General features: G+C 39.9%; 1 pseudogene; it reads right to left on the reverse strand.

Annotated features, from left to right (window-relative positions):
* Positions 1–3,986: 3,986 nt before the first annotated feature.
* LOC139998570 (ubiquitin carboxyl-terminal hydrolase 42-like) lies at positions 3,987–17,028 on the reverse strand (annotated as a pseudogene).
* Between the last annotated feature and the right edge of the window lie 220 nt (positions 17,029–17,248).

The following is a 17,248-nucleotide window of genomic DNA, read 5'->3' on the forward strand; positions in this document are numbered from 1 at the left end:
ATCTGAGTTTTGATTTTTTAAAGAAAAATAGGTGCCTTATACTTCAAACCTCAAGTCAACCTCTACAAATGCTAATTATCTTAGCTGCCGTCAGAAGCAGGATGCTTCAGTAGAGAACGCATCGTCCTTTACTGTGTATTGAGTCATTCAGGGCTTCCATTTGGCATTTCAGTTTCGAATCCAGAATAAAACCTATGCGTTATCTTCCAGACATGCCCAAAAGAAAGACATGCACATGCAAATAATAAAATTCTACCATCATTATGTCTGAAAGGTTTAAGTTGATTGCACAAACCACAAGTTTTTGCTTTAGCAGAATTATAAAGAAGTGGATGCTGTGGTTATACCTTGCTGTCGGTCCTCCTTTAGTGCGAGCTGTGCATGCGGGAAGATCTTCTGCACAACTTGTAAAATATTCGCTCCTGATCTTTTAAAAAGTGGCTTGAAAATGGGTGATAGTGCTTGTCCGGGTGAAGCCACGATCCTGTTTGATGCCGGAACAACCTTCTTCAGAGCCATGAAAAAGTCCTTTGCTTTTATTTTAATAGAAGCAACCTCTCCCTACTTGCATAATATAATGCTTTTTTTTTTTTTTATATAATGCTTTTTTTTTGCTTTTATTTTAATAGTAGCAACCTCTCCCTACTTGCATAAATCTGAGGATAGCATCGACGTAGAGAGCACAGCGCAGCTTCAGTACATAAAGATTTGATATCTGCACCACAGTATCCTAACAAACAAAAATCAAACATTACATCAGTCAAGGCCCAGGTTTACAACATGCAACATTTAAAGAATTTGTAATGCCAAAACCAAACAGGTTAACAGGGAATTCAAAGTGCTACCGCTCTGCAGGGAAGTTTCATGTTGCGCACTGTCTGATATCTTGCGCTTATGCAGCTGAAACAGACTCCTCATCAAAAACTATACTCTTGAGGAAGATGCCCCAGAACCATTTAACGTTCTCAGACAACAAAAAGAACGACAACAAAGAGTAAATAGATGAAAGCATCTAACTCTGATTGCTATGAAGGCGTGCCAGCTGCCTCGTTGACTAGTTGTGCAGCAAGGCACAAGAGCTTGGGTACTGCCTGGTACAAGCTAAGGTTCTTTACAACTTGCTCACAAGCAAGAATCCATTTTGGTTTCAGTCTTACCAATGCATTTCTCAGCTAGTTCATCAAGCAACATGTCCGGTGGCTTTGGGGTCCAGTCACGAGTATGAATCTTGAAAATTTCTTTTCTAGCCTGGAAGCAAAATCATTGCGTTTTAGCTTGTCCCAAGTTTTCCTTAAAAATACCAAGAAACAAACAAACCAAAAAGCAAGCAAACAAATAAACAAACAAAAAAAACCCAGTCCTTCCTCAAAACCCCTCATCCATTAATACGCTTTTCTTATTTGCTCAACTTTCAAGTATTTTACAGTTATTTAATATACACTCTGCATTTTCAACCAGGAAATTGAATATTTCTTATTTGTTATACTGAACTTTTTCTAGGAACCTACAATGAAAGAAAAGGCATTTATAGCTTCAATAACAAGTTTCCAAACTACGGGACCTAATGACCCAGAGGAAAATACTGTAATGAAAAATTTATCCAGAAACATTTCTTTGTTGTCCAAAAATCTTCTCTAAAACTTAGCAAGCTTTCATTGTGACAGTCTCATTACTTCATCACATTTGCTTTTCAGTCAGTAAATTCACAGAAAGCACTTCTGGCACAATGCTTCAAATTGCTACAATTACTATAAAGAAGAAAATAATTATGACTCAAACTACTACCACCGATCCGGGGCACAATCAAATGCAAACACGTCCCCTATTCATTCATAAGTGAAGGATTGAGACCAAAAACACAACTTCATGATGAAAACGCCCAAGTGGACTAAATAATTAAGCAAACAGGTACAACTTTGAGAATGAAAGGTTTGATTATAGACCTAACTACTTGGTGGTATCATCCTGACCATATATATCCAGTACCAGATTTGCCCTCCATGGAACAACGCAGTGTCTCCACATATCACTCTTTTGTTCAAGTTGTCAATTATTTTTTTTTCCTATAAAGTTGGACTTTGCCATGGTAGAACTAACGTTGAATTTAAGTTCTCACCTCTTTATTTGGCAAGTTGAAGAGGAACTCTCTGCCAAAGCGTCCTGGTCTTCGTAAAGCAGGATCTATAGAATCCAGTCTGTTGGTAGCTCCGATTACCACGATCTCCCCTCTGTTATCTGTGCCATCCATAAGCGTCAGAAGAGTTGAAACAATGGAACTAATAGAAAAATATAGTTTTTATTTACTGGTTCAGTAAATTTTGTTACATTCCACATGACTTTCTTGATGCCGGAACAACCTTCTTCCTAGTAGTCATTCAAAAGTGGGAAAAAAATAGTCTACCAAGTCGGGTTTTTTTTTTTGGTTTGATAATACATCTGCAGACTGGTAAGTCATCAAGCACTTCAAGACTGTTTGAAATAATCTCTACATTAATGGAAAAGGAGTACTGCACACTTCTGCTCAGGAAGAAAATCACGGAAAATGTTCCGTGATGTTCCCTCGTGCTTTGGTAATGCTCTTTCTCAGTGTTTTTAGTCTTGTCCTTTCTACCTTGGCATCTCTCTGCAATAGCTGAGGAGGAAAGCTTTTTAGAGCTACATTCAGTGTCACACTTGAGAGAGGAAGTTTGCCGCAATTTCTCACCAGGCTCAGAAGTCTCTTTGCCGTACAAAACATTTTCATTAGAAATGAGGTCACGTTCTTTTGATCTTCTTGGTTTCTCCTTGTCTCCACCGTCATCACATTGGTACTGTGCGAGGTATTCATCCTTCCCAGTAGATTTCGGAGGGTCCGCGACACTGCACAAAATAAAATCACATTTCTCACTTCTGCTGAAGGACGTGAAGATTAACAGTAAAACCTTCCAAAGGCAAACAAACAAACAAAAACCTCCAGACTACAGGAACACTCGCAAAGATATGCCATTTAGAAACCTCTCCTGCGATAAGGACACCTTCTCCAGCTCCCAGAGAAAATGTTTTTCCCCTCTTGCTTCTGAAGCCATTGCACTAAAAAAGCACACGCATCTGTCTCCCTCCACATGCTGCTGCTCTGAATAAGAGCCAGAAGATTCAAAACCACCCTATTTGGTCTCCCCACATAGCCGAAAAAGACACCAGTTGAAACAGAGTTTTCTACCTCTCTCCCAAGAATTTACATTCACATATCCTGTGACTGCAAAAATAGAAGGCGGGGCTCAGGAGGAACAGCCAGTGTTGGAAATGAAAAAAAGCAGCCTGTTTCTTCAGAGTCTTAAGCCTATTCTACTAGGAAAACAAAACAAAACAAAACAAAACAAGAGGAGAGGAGAACAACAGCGGGAAATTTACCTATTCTCCAGGTGTTCAATTGCAAAGCCTCCGCTGGAGGATCAACAGCTGTGAATTCAGCGTGCTTAGGAGAAATCAGATCTACGTCTGAACCACAACTATTTCAGTAGTATCACTAACTTATGTTACTCTGAAGAAGCAGTCAGCACCGTTTCTATGTTAGGAAATAGCTGAACAGAGTCTGTTATTCACAGGAATTATTCAGGCAGGCTTCTTTAGGAAGGCTGGGTTTCACTAGAACATTACTAGCCTGTAAGCCTCATGGCATCACCTTCCATCTTGACTGCTAAACCTCCTTGCTCCCTACTATCTTCTTTGCCAAGATACAGCTGTCCACGTTTACTTTTCCTACTTGGCTGGACTGAATTTAAGAAGGGATCTTGCAACTCTTCCTCTTGTTTGCCACTTAATCATCATACCAAATGAAAACTATTTGCCTTTCACCTCTTTATTTCAGGCATTCTTTCCTAGTGGTCATTTAAAAACGGAAAGAAAAAGTCCATCAGCTTTTTTTTTTAATATCCAGCAGACTGTTAAGTCACCAAGCACTTCAAGACTGTTGGAAATAATCTCTACATTAATAGAAAAGGAATTCCTCAAACACACTGCGGCCGCTTACCTTTAATACACTCGTTGGATGAGACGGAGGTGTATTTCTTGCTTTTGCCTGCACTGGAAGGCTTCCCTTCCTTGTAAGGTTGTTTACTGCTCTCACTTCTGCATTGCTCACATGAAGAGCCATCTGGAGGATGGGATTCTTCCTTCTTCTCCCGCGTTATCTTCTGGAAACGAGGATCTAAGTGTTCCAAGGAGCCTTTCACTTTCCTGCTGTTTCTCTTTTTTCTTCTTTTTCTTCTCCTTTTTCTTCTTGTTTTACGCTTGGGATTGGCATTGTCAAAGTGGAGCACACAGAAACACAAATCGTGAAGTCTGAAAGAAACATGCAAGTTTAAAAGAGAAAAAAAGATGTGGCACTTGTTGCCTATATGAAACTTTATTTATTTTACCACAGGTGATGATTTGCAGCATGTCAGCTATTTTGTGGTGCTTTGTGCACACGCAACTTACTTTAGATGTAGCAAACTTAAGCCCTCAGATTGGAGGACCATAGGTCCTGGTTTGTACACAGATCATTAACAATGGCTAGCTCTGGAATACGTGCAAGCAGAAAAAAACTTTTAACCTAATCCAGAATGGTGTACGGATGTGTTTCCAACTATGTGGTCCAAAGCTAGTGCTCTGAAACAATTCAGCAATAGCTTTCCTATCTTCACTGATCAACCTAACAACATGATCCCCAGCCAGCTGATGCTATCTAAGTAACTTAGAAACTACCAGAAAAAAAAAAAAAAAAAAAAAAAAAAAAAAAAGAAGAAGAAAAAAAGAGAAGAAAAAAAAAAAGGAGAAAAAAAAAAAAAAGAAGGAATACATGAGAAGCACCCAGAAAAGAATTAGGATAAAAAATGCGGAGTATGCTGGAATCCTTGCTTACTTGGAATCCTTCTCTCCATGTTTATCCTTAGACTTCTTTTTCTTCTAGAACTTGTGATATTTTTGCATTTTTTTCACCACCTAAAAGCTCCTTTTCTATCTTTCTGTCTTTCCTTTCTATTTCACTTTCACTACCTTCTGCACGGGTAGATTTTCTTTTTCTGTTTCCTTCTGTTTCATTTTTCTGGCGACAGTTCTCCAAATGAGCTGACACAGGTGGAAGCGCATGTCTTTCACGAGAATGTCTTCCAGAATGTTGCTGAGATACCGAGCAACGATGCAAGTCTGCTCGGGGTGTGCTAAAGCGACGTCCATCTTCATCTCTCAAGAGGGAACCGTGAGGCCATCCACTTTTGTAATGATAATGCTTATGTGACCTGCCGTAGTAAGTTGCAGTCCATTTGTCAAAGGCTGCATCGCCGTGAGAGAACTTTCTCTCTCTACTGTCTCCTGTCGCATGAGGTGAATAGTAATCATTGTAATAGCTACAACTTTCCCACCTCCGTGCTTCATCTCGATAGTATCTTTCTCTGCTCCAACTTCTTTCCCCTTTGGATCGGTAATATCTATTGCTACCTTGTTCTGATCTTCCTCCGCTGCCAGATCTGTACTTTGAATATTTGACTGCTCTTCTGCCATTCTCAGGGCTGTTTCTTTCACCAGGGAAAGATCTGCACCTGCTTCCCTCCCAGTGCTCCTGCTTGTGACGCTTTTGATGAACAACTTCCACGCTCTGAGAACACCTCCTCTTGCTGGAAGGACCTGCTTTTTGACTCTCCTTCTCTTCACTAGGAGCATGTTCCCTCTTGCTTTGGTAATGCTCTTTCTCAGTGTTTTTAGTCTTGTCCTTTCTACCTTGGCATCTCTCTGCAATAGCTGAGGAGGAAAGCTTTTTAGAGCTACATTCAGTGTCACACTCGAGAGAGGAAGTTTGCCGCAATTTCTCACCAGGCTCAGAAGTCTCTTTGCCGTACAAAACGTTTTCTTTTGAAATAAGGTCACGTTCTTTTGATCTTCTTGGTTTCTCCTTGTCTCCACTGTCATCACATTGGTACTGTGCGAGGTATTCATCCTTCCCAGTAGATTTCGGAGGGTCCGCGACACTGCACAAAATAAAATCACATTTCTCACTTCTGCTGAAGGACGTGAAGATTAACAGTAAAACCTTCCAAAGGCAAACAAACAAACAAAAACCTCCAGACTACAGGAACACTCGCAGAGATATGCCATTTAGAAACCTCTCCTGCGATTAGGACACCTTCTCCAGCTCCCTGAGAAAGTGCTTTCTCCCCTCTTGCTTCTGAAGCCATTGCACTAAAAAAGCAAATGCATCTGTCTCCTTCCACCTGCTGCTCTGAGAAAAAAGGCATAGGGGCGAGCGGGGAACAGCCAGTGTTTCTCCAGACAGTGGAGAAAAATGGAAAAACATTCTATGAAGGAACACAAGTTCTCCTTGAGGCACCAACCTGCATCAGAGTGATATGCTCAGTGCTGATCATTAGTTCTGTTCGTAACGCTGGACATACAGTATGGAATTGTACTAATTTAAATCCTTCCATTAAATACTATTAGTAGACAGATAAAACCATAACGAACTTCCATAAGGTCTTGTCTTAATCAGACTGTGCTCATTTTACCTCGTTTCCTCTGACAAGCTGTTCAGCTGGCTGGCTGTGAGGGACTCCGTGATGATTTCTCGATTGACTGAAGGCATAGCTCCAGGCATCTGCAATCAAAACGCACAAGTCAGCAGACAAAAAAATACTATTTGTAGTAGTACTGAGGACTAGTCTTGTCAGAATTTCTCCATTAAATGGTAAGCAAGACCGTTTTGAGTTGTATGCATTATCTACACTTCAAAGATAACCCCAACTCACCTCCCAAAATCTACTTTATGAAACTTAGGAATTTTTATCTCAGCTGAGCTTAAGTTGACAAGTTCTAATGTAAGCTCAGGTCTGCAAATTCTAATGGGATAATACCACAAAGTCTTACAATCACATTTGTGCTGTGTTTTCTCAGTATTTCACCTGAATTAGGAACACAATAAACACTCCCGAATACATCATAGGTGAGAAATTCTCGATGGAGCAAATCTATGTTTCAAGCAATCCATTTGTTTTAGAAAAGAACATCTCAGAAGGTTTAACAGGTTCAACTCGGCAAGTGGAATCATCAAGTTTCAGTCCGTTTTCTTTCGATTCATTAACTAACCTAATAGCACCATTTAGTGAATCGGTTTTTGGCAGCTCATGCTGGGATCTTCCTTCGTCAGCATTCTGACAGGAAGAACCGGAATGCTGCAATGTACGGACTACCTTTCCAACCAAAATTCCATTAGAGGACATTGCATTGCAATTCCTTTTAAATAAGCCCTTTGACTCCTCCTCAGATTTTCCTGAAGATTCTGCACCGTAAGGGACTGTGTTATCAGAGCTGAGTTTAGGATTTTCATTCACTGTTGGCTCCACAAAAATCTCATCAGAAACTTTTTTGCTTGTTTGCATTTGCTTCATTTGCATTACCGAATTTGTAATTGTGGATGAAGGAACAGCCTGGTAGAGATCTTCGTCCTCCGCAGCACTGCTAAGACAGTCAGGCTGTGACACAGTCCGACGAGCAGGCAATTTATTGTGAATACTGGTGGTGATCTTCTGTTTTCTTGACGGATCAGTAATTGAAGGCCTGGTAATTGTCTGGTTTTGAACACAGGCCATCGGTGGTGCTGAAGATGGCCTTTTTAGGGTGACACCAGTGGTCTTTGCGTCCTCTTTTATGGATCCATTTCCATTTAAACGGCTTGAATTCTGTATTTAAAAAGAAGAAATGGCAAGATGGATTAACGCAAACACTGCATTTAACATTTTGAAACACAAAACTCTCCTACTGAGTATTTCTACAAATGGTCTTAACACCTACAAAGAAAAACACACTGCCCTTTAAAGATAAATGCAAGTCCAATAAGCGTATTCAATTCCTGCTTTTGGTTTACAGCCGATTGGAATCAAATTAACATCATCTTTGAAAACCAGCCAAACAACTTAACATTACCTGCTGCTATTCCCAAATATATTTATTTTCCCCTTTAAACATACCCTGAAAAGCCTGAAGTAATTGTTCTGGTGCTCAGGAATAAGACAATTAGTTTTCCCTGTCTTAGCTAAAGTGACGACGATAGGAAAAACAAGTCCTCTTTTAAATGATTCGAGGATTAGTACACTCTGCTTAAATTGTCAAAGAGCGTAGCTCTCTGTGCTTTAGAAAGCTGTCTTGGAGGTATTAAGTAATGGAGTCGCATGGCTGCACAATTTAGCAGTAACCACTGTTTCAATGACTCTGGCTGTAGCATGAAGGCTGTGAAGAAAGCTGCAGCATGGGAAGGAAAACAAAACTAAGATGCTGAAAACCAAACAAAAAACCCCACACCAAACCCCAAACCCACTAGCAGTTTGGTGCCGTTACCTGCCCTCCCACTTCCCTGAATTACCTTAATCATATGAGGAAGAAGTCGTGGTCCCATAAATCCAGCCTGCTTACTATTAGCCCCCTGCTGACCAGGAGGGAATGAACAGGGATAAGATGGTGCTGGCAAGTAAAACGCACGTTCTCCAAGTGTCAAATCATAGCGCCTTCAGAAAAGAGCAGTGATCGGAGTTTAGTTTTTCTTTCAGCCTACTCTTGGATTAAATCCCATCCTATAATTTTAGAGGAACAGTTCATACGATATGGAAGCCTTCTCTACAGAAGGCTTCGCCAAGACTACAAACTGAAAAGGAGAGAACAGTCTTCCTACTAAGACTATCACTTTCAGAACAATAATTCATTCTTACACGACAGATGACCTTCATTTTTCTCCTTCTCTAAATTAGCCAGCTACAGGTAACACATAGATAGCAATTTACACAAGTGCTGCAGTTTCAGGCCAAGCAACAAAAGATAATAAATGACACAGAGAATTTCAGGTTAGACAGAACTGAATTAGACAAATAATAATCTTTCCCTGGGATAGCAAGAAAAACACTTGCAAAACAGAAAAATATCAATAACAAGAAAGTAAATCTCTTCTGAACACATGTTAAGATTTGTTATTACCTGATATAAAAAAGTATGTAAGCTTGCTGACCAAGAACTCTCTTAATGTCAGTACGGACTACTTTAGCATCATTCATCTGATACCAAAGTCCATTACCAGCCTGCAAATAAAGACAACCATTTCTTTAGGTGAATTGCACGTGTTCCAAATGAAATCACGGATAGGAACAAAATACACACATGTCAAATAAAAATATAATGAAATCTTTTTCCCTAGAAACAGTAGCTGCTAGTCACGCTTTCACTGGTTTGCCAGCACAACCTTTACCCTGTTAGAAATGCTGTTGACTTCTACCTTTACATAGCATATATAGTGTCCTGAGTGACAGCTGACACCGTGATGTACCAGCACCGCGTATAAGGCATAGAGCAGTGGTTCTCCCATTGACTGTGACATGTAGGCTCTCAGGTCCAAATACTCCGGATATTTCACCACCTAAAGAGAGACCAAGAAGATAGAAAATTATCCCAGAGTACTTCGTGGACTAGCCAGAGAAAAACACTTCCAAAAAACACAGACTAGAATTTATTTCTAGAATATATTTCTAGAAGATATTTCTTGATTCACTACAAATAAGTCTTCCCATAAACAATGTTTAAGACTAGAAGTTGCAGAGAACTGTTTCCTGATGAATCAGCCTTCTCAGAGGAAAGCATATGCTTCTTGTCAAGCGGGAACTTTATTGATATTAAGAGAAAGAATAAGCCATAGTCGTTAGTCTACAATTACTGTCTGAAAATATAAACAACTTTCAGCTTTGGGGGATGTCCCATTACACAATGATATAGTTGCATTACAGTGGTAAATATACCTTGTTGATCTTTCCACCTGTGAAATCTGCAAATCTTTTCAGTGATATTGTGAGAACCTTGGAAGAACGGTGTATGGTAAATCTCTTGGATGCAGGAACCATCTTATTACACCTTAAAAACAAGCAGAGATAAGTGTTTGAAGGCATCTTCTTTTTTCGCCCCCAAAACAAACTCGTTTTAATGTCTCACGCATGCCTATGCTATTTGAATGACATTTACTTGCATAATAGGTTGGTCTTTTTTCTTTTCATAAACCCATGCACTGCGTGTCAGGTTTGTTAATACAGTGAAGAAGGTAAATTCTCCCAAAACCCCGGGCATAGCAGGAACAGGAATCTCTCACGAAAGGGTATTACCAGGTTGGATGGCAAGGTACCATTTCTTGGTCTACAAAAGTGGCTATTTGAACTCCAATCCTGGATACATTCTTTCAGCTTTCAAGGGAAATACAAATAATGAAAGTGGAACGAGAGAGCCTTGGTCCCCAGGACTAGAAATTGCAAATAATCTCCAACATAGGTCGTCTATCAACATCAAAAATACAACAGAAGCACATGGTCATTCTACAGGAGGGAGACATTTAACAGTAGGAAGTCTTCATGTACTGAGCTTGTCTGGAAAGACACTGAAACTGTCTGCCATCCTTTGAAACACAATAGTTCAGTTTGATACATTGCCCGCTCCAAGGTAGGACCTACAGTGTAAGCAGTGAAAATTAGCCACTAGCCCAGAGAACAACGGAAACTGGGCAGTTTACATCAAGAAAAGTACTGTCGAGAGCTAATAAATAGAAAGAACAAAAGTATCTCTTTTTGAATTCTGATGGCAAAATACGAGCCAGAGAATTGCAAACCCATAGGGAATGCCTCTGAACAAGACTTCCCCCCTCCAAAGAAACAAAAATCCAAGTGTTTTATAAACTTCCACAAAACTCGTAAGTAGATCCAAAGTTTAGAGGTAGTCCAACAGAGTCATGCAACATATAAAACTGACATCTAGGATTAAGACCTAATTCGTCAAAATCTTACTCGCTACATTTATAGCAATTCTCTCCACCCAGCTCTTCAGGTTTCACAAAGAGTTCCAGAGCTCTGGTAACAGATGAAACCGCCTAGAGGAGCGAGAAAGAAGAGCGTAAAGTCACCGTAAATTCAAAATTCCAGAGACGTACTAGTAGTTTGTAAGAGAATCTTACTAACATACTCCAGCGATCTACTATGAGCACTGTGAAGAAGGAGGCAGAAAGAGCATGCTCAGCATTGACCTCACCTGGAAGTCATTTGACTTCGGAACAAATACTTTTCCAGTAGCCTAGACAGCACCTATAGTGTGCTTTGTCATCAATACTGGGGACAAATTCATCAGTCTAACAATTAGATGTACATTGGGGTAGAACAACAGAGAAGTATGACAGCATTATAATTTTTGCAGAAAGAGAATTCTTTCCCCTTAAACCCAATGCAAATGTGGAGACTATTTACATGGGTTCCACAGAAGGACAAAGTCCAATCCACTTCCTTAGCACCACCAAGCTCTTACGTTTTAACATTATATGTGGTTTGGTTTTTTAAGGTAAACAAGTTTAATTTAGAAAGTTAGGCATGTACTTAAACATCATGAATTATATTTAGAAAACATCTTACCTTTATATCCAAAGTGATATCAAGAAATGCCTCATACGTATCCGAAACTGCTTTGCAATTCAAGCACTTCACTGGAAGCAAAATATAAATGCTTAACCTTATGTGAAGGAGACTAACTGTCCAAATTCAAGTTGTTGCCAGATACTACTTTAGACAAACTACAGACTGCTTTACTACCGACAAAAGACACAGATCAGTTCTAAGGACAGGAATATTTTTTAAAGTACCTCTCGATCTTAGAAATCCTCCAAATATTTGATGAATGATGGTGGTAGCTTGAGAAGATCTGTCCAATCTGGAAATAAATTATAATCAGACCTCAGAAGATTTAAGGCGCAGAGTTAACTCTTCAAAGAGTTTTATGAAAACTAAGGATGATGTAGACTTTCGTTGCTGATAGTAAATAAGGCACTAAAAGGTGCTAGAGATCATTTTTGATAGTAAATAAAGGACTAGAAGGTGCTAGAGAATGTATGAAAGTGAACTTGTTTATGCTTACTCGGTGCTTCCATTCAAGCACGCTTCCTGCATAGCATCAACAGTATAGCGCAAGAACTCGTGTGCATCTTCTTGACTGCCAAAACGGAAATGTTGTCCTATTCCTAAAGAAGAAGATGATAGTATTCACCTCATTTAAAAATGAAATCATTCTTGTATTTCTAAAATCTCTCTTCTTTCTAGTGTTAAAACCACTTATACACATCAAATAAGTATTTGAAGATTACAAGCTATCGAAAAGAAACACATCTGAAGCCACTTACGACTGAGATTACTGATAACATGCGTAGGCTCGATGGCATCAACAGTGCAACGCAGGGCCTGGTTAATGTGAGTCTCCATTGTGCACATCATGCAAAAATCTTGTTCACGACCTGAAGAGTGAAAGAAGAAAGCATCCCAGTCCAGCAAAATATCCATAACTACAAACAAACATCTAAGTAAAATTTAAACTATAGATACGATATCCACTCTCCTTGCTACATTCTATTCTCCCAAGATGCCAATGTCCCAACAGTCTTGTAACATTTCATTTCACACAACTTTACAGAATAAAAATATCCACTAAGCCTGTATTCAAATGCATTTTGTGATGAGAAATCTAAAAGACTACTGCAAAGTCACATTTGTAAAGGCTGACAGGAATGTGAACTCCACAGGCTGAAAAATGTATTACTCTCTAAAATTACTACTAAATGCATTACTGTCCAATGCACTTCATTATTCCCACGAAGCAATAAATGATCCTTTAATAAATACATAAATAAATAAATAAATAAATAAATTCATTAAACAAACAGTGCATTAATTGCACTCCGTATGCTATTCGGAGCCCACTGCTAATACAGTGCTCAAAGCCAGCTTCTACAGGTAAAATCAGGCAAATAAGCTTGTCTCAGAATCACTGCTGTTCTTTCACCTTCAGAGCTGTCCAACAGATTTGAAATACTCTTAGAAAGTACTCACATGACTGGCCGTGCTCGAGAGAAAGCATGTAATTGGCAAGTGGGGGTGTGTAGGTCAAACACTGTAGAGTAGCATTAAGAAAACATGTGTTGCCAAGATTGTACAGGCCAACTCCAACACTTTGTGTTTCTCGCCAATCCATACAAATCTTCTCAGGTGGAAAAAGAATGCTCTGTGGTGGAGCAATTCCATCATTAACGACTGCAAGAAAGTTAAATTTAAAAAGAGATTTTGTTTGTTTGTTTCTAAGCAAGGTATTTAAAAAAATACTATTCTGCAGGAGCACCTAGAGGAGCTAGCTACAATCCAAGCCAGAAGAAAATTATTGCAGACAGCTTTAATACCGCCAAATTCAAATTGGCTGGTCAACACAATGTTTTGGGGAAAAAAAAAAAAACAAAAAAACAGCTTTCGTCAACCATTTTAATTTTTCTAAGGCAAGGCTAACTGCCATTCTGTTTGTAGTACCTAATGCCAAGTTCCTCTCCATCTATAATCTTTAACCTGATTAACTCAACTACTGTTTTTTTCCTTATTATAACTTAAACCACAAGCTTAGACTTGAAATTATACGGAAAAAAGGTAAAAACTAGTAACTAGGAATGACGGTACCCCTACAGATACCAGATCTTTTCCTGAGCAATGTTATCATTCAAAAAACGTGTGAAAAATGGAAGCTGTGAATAGCAACAATCAAACACTTTTCTTTGCAAAACGGAAAAGACAGGGATGAATCTGTGCATTACAAAAAGCTCCCCATATTTCTCTGTTGACTGTAAATATATCAAAATTAATTTCTGTAACATCAGTCACTTCAGTTGCCTTAGGGGATTCGCTTTTGAAGTCTTTGTTCACACTAGTCCCCTTCTCTATCAGTGCAACAAGTAAGAACTGCATTTTCTACTTTTGCTTTGAAGAAAATGGAGTCAGGATAAAGCTCACACTTACTTAGATCTCTTGGGGCAAAAGCCTTAGATTTTTCAGATGATCTACAGTAAATAGCACCTCCACGTCCTTGGGCCACAGAGACTTGGCTTGAATCTTCTGCAGGCGGTATCTGGCCCCAGTTTGCGGTGCGTGACATCAGTATTTTAGTACTTGGTTTCTTGGATTTGCCAGACCGCCTTGAAGAGGGCTTTTTAGACTTTGAAGATTTGGGCTTCTTAACTACGGTCATTGTTGACATCTGCGACAGAGACAGAAGTTCTGGTTGACGTAAGAATATCAAGAAGCATTCCAAGAAGAAAAGAATAGCAGAAGTCCTGTCACTTAATCTCAAAGAAACAGCCTTAAGAACTAAATCGCTGGTATGAATGATTTAAAAAGAATCCCCAAACTAAACACACAAAGTGAAAATTTCCATCTAAACTCTATTGGTATTACTTTTAGCTTCTGCAGAACTAGTGGCTGATGCCATTTCTTTCACTTCCGTAGGATTTTAATCTATTACAACTCTGGAGTCTTTTTAATATAAAAATGTAGAAGACATTCTCTGAGGGGAATCAGTTATTTATTGATTTCCAGAGTTGCACAATTATCTGTTAATTATTACCTATGATCTAATAGATAATTGTTGCAATTATCTATTGCTGGCATTAGTAATGGAACACTATTACTTCACTGCCTGCGTTTTTCTGTTTCGTGTGCACAAAGGTACCCAGAACTCACTGCTCCTTTTCTTCTGTCTTTCCAGGGATCGCCCTCTACCTCACTGTCTACTGCACCAATCATGAGGGGTTTGTTGTTATTCTATAATGAGCCTAGCTTTTAAATACACCTTTTCTGGGCGTCACTTTGTGATAGCAAGTTAATTTGTGAGGGCTCCTCAGTCTACATCATGTGGTCGCTTTTTCCAGGTGAAAAAGCGGAGCCGTAAGTGGCAGTACACTAAAGCCCTGGCATGTTGAGATCCAAGAAGAGAGATGTTTGGCCCTCCTTCTCACTCCTGGGAACCATATACCTCAAAACCCACAGAGGATGGGCTATATCTCAGAGAAATCTTGGGAAAGGAGAGCATGAAGAGCACGTTTGCAAATTTATTTCTCCCTGGGCTTCTTCTGCTTCTCCACGAAATACGAGTTTGAATATAACTTTGGCAGCAGTACTTCTGGTGTTTTACTCCTACCACATTTAAAACTCCTACAAAAAACTGAAACGTTAGACTAAAAAGCAGCTCTTTCCGTTCTGCTTTGTAAAGTTGCACGTTTTCCTCATGCAAAACAACAGGGCAATGTAAGCTAGAAACGGAAATGCTGAATGTAAAACAAAACAAAACAAACCTCAGCCCTCCAGGACAAAAGCCAATAACTGCTACAAAGTCCTTTTTAAAATGCTGATTAGGTTTCAAGGTGATACCGCTTTAAATAAGCATAATTGTGTGTCCGTAGGCAGAAGCATCCATGACAGGATGAACTTCTATACTTCATGTTTTGTTACTGTCTTACTGTAGCACACAGGGACTTGTTACCTATAGGGAAACCACTAACCTAATGGAGCGTTTAAAACATAAGCTAGTTTGTTATACCAAAATGACTGAGAGAACAAAGCATAAAGTGCTTTCAGATTTCTAGCACGCCTTGATTGCTATCCATTAAACTTCAGACACGTTAAACAAAACACAGTAAATAAGAAAACTCCTAGTCCCACAGCTGGCAAATTATGTGCAGAGGTTGTAACTAGAACTTTTTTCCCTTGACATTTTACATTTAAGATTGATTTTAAATCCATTCTATACACACTTTCCGTTCCTGAAAAAACAATACGCAAACCTGAAAAATGCATTTACACGAGAAATGAAGTCGTCCTTGTCCGACTGGAAGACTAAGGTGACAGCTCCTGGGCTCAGGGATTTTCAGATAAGCTCCGATCTTCACCAGTGACAGCTCCTTTTTTCGGATTGAAAGAGAAAATGTTTCAGCAACACACTGAAAACACACTTAAGGGACAAGAAACAAAATTAAGACTGTAGTGAGAAGGAGAAAAGAAAAACAACACTGGGGAAGAAAGGAAAAGGTAAAGGAAAAAGGAAAAAGGAAAAAAGCCTTGATCTTTATACTGACCAACGAGATAAGCCTTACACATTTTTAAGTTTATTTTTGACAACTGATTGAGGCGTTACCAGGTATTAAGTACGATTCAAGAGCAAATATTAACACTAGAAAGAAGAAATCCGATCCACCACCACCGTTTCAAAATACATCCATTTCTAATGTGGAGATAACGTCTCTCTGACAAGGTAGTAGAAAAACTGTAAATACCGACAGAGCTTCCTCTCCCGATGTTCCATATACATACCGATGCTGTTCCTACACCTACGCTCTGAGCATAAATTTATGTTGACATGAGTATCGGGTGTTACTCCTCTCTTTGTTTGCCTTGAGAGACACACCTCTTGTCCACTGAAAAGTAAACTCAAGATTCCAGATCAGTTAAGACAGTTGCTATCCCCCCATTCAGAGTTCTGCAGCAGCACTGTTCAGATGTGTTTAGCAGTCTCTTTAGAAAACGTTATCACTTAGGACCTGCTTCTCAGTAGGTACACGTTTGGCCTCCGCTTAGCAGAGAGTCAATCCCAGCTTAAGCTTTCGTACAAGAGCCCCTTCACGAAACGGACTTGGGCCCTGACATAACTGAGCTTAACCTTTAACCTTGAAGCTTCCTTAAAGAAGGAAGCAGCACCCAGGCCAGGAAATAGAAATTAATCGTCACTTTACCCTGAAACGCAGTGAGCTATTCTGTGCTGGCAGGATTGCTGCCGGGCTGGCCGACGAGGCGGCGGGCAGCTCCCCGGGGCCACAGGGCCTGTCACAGGGAGCCGCCGGAGGTCTCCAAGGTCCGGGAACAGCGGCAACAGCGGCAACAGCGAGGACAGAGGGGACAGCAGCAACAGCAGCAGCCACCTCAGCCAGGGCCGTCTCCACAACCGCCAAAACGGTCTCGGAATGCTGCCGAACTCGGAGCTCCAGCGTGACGCCTTTTGAACCTGGCCGCTGGAAGGACCTGCTTTTTGACTCTCCTTCTCTTCACTAGGAGCATGTTCCCTCTTGCTTTGGTAATGCTCTTTCTCAGTGTTTTTAGTCTTGTCCTTTCTACCTTGGCATCTCTCTGCAATAGCTGAGGAGGAAAGCTTTTTAGAGCTACATTCAGTGTCACACTTGAGAGAGGAAGTTTGCCGCAATTTCTCACCAGGCTCAGAAGACTCTTTGCCGTACAAAACGTTTTCTTTTGAAATAAGGTCACGTTCTTTTGATCTTCTTGGTTTCTCCTTGTCTCCACTGTCATCACATTGGTACTGTGCGAGGTATTCATCCTTCCCAGTAGATTTCGGAGGGTCCGCGACACTGCACAAAATAAAA

The sequence above is a fragment of the Anas platyrhynchos genome, chromosome 20, assembly GCF_047663525.1.
Source record: "Anas platyrhynchos isolate ZD024472 breed Pekin duck chromosome 20, IASCAAS_PekinDuck_T2T, whole genome shotgun sequence".
Taxonomy (NCBI): domain Eukaryota; kingdom Metazoa; phylum Chordata; class Aves; order Anseriformes; family Anatidae; genus Anas; species Anas platyrhynchos.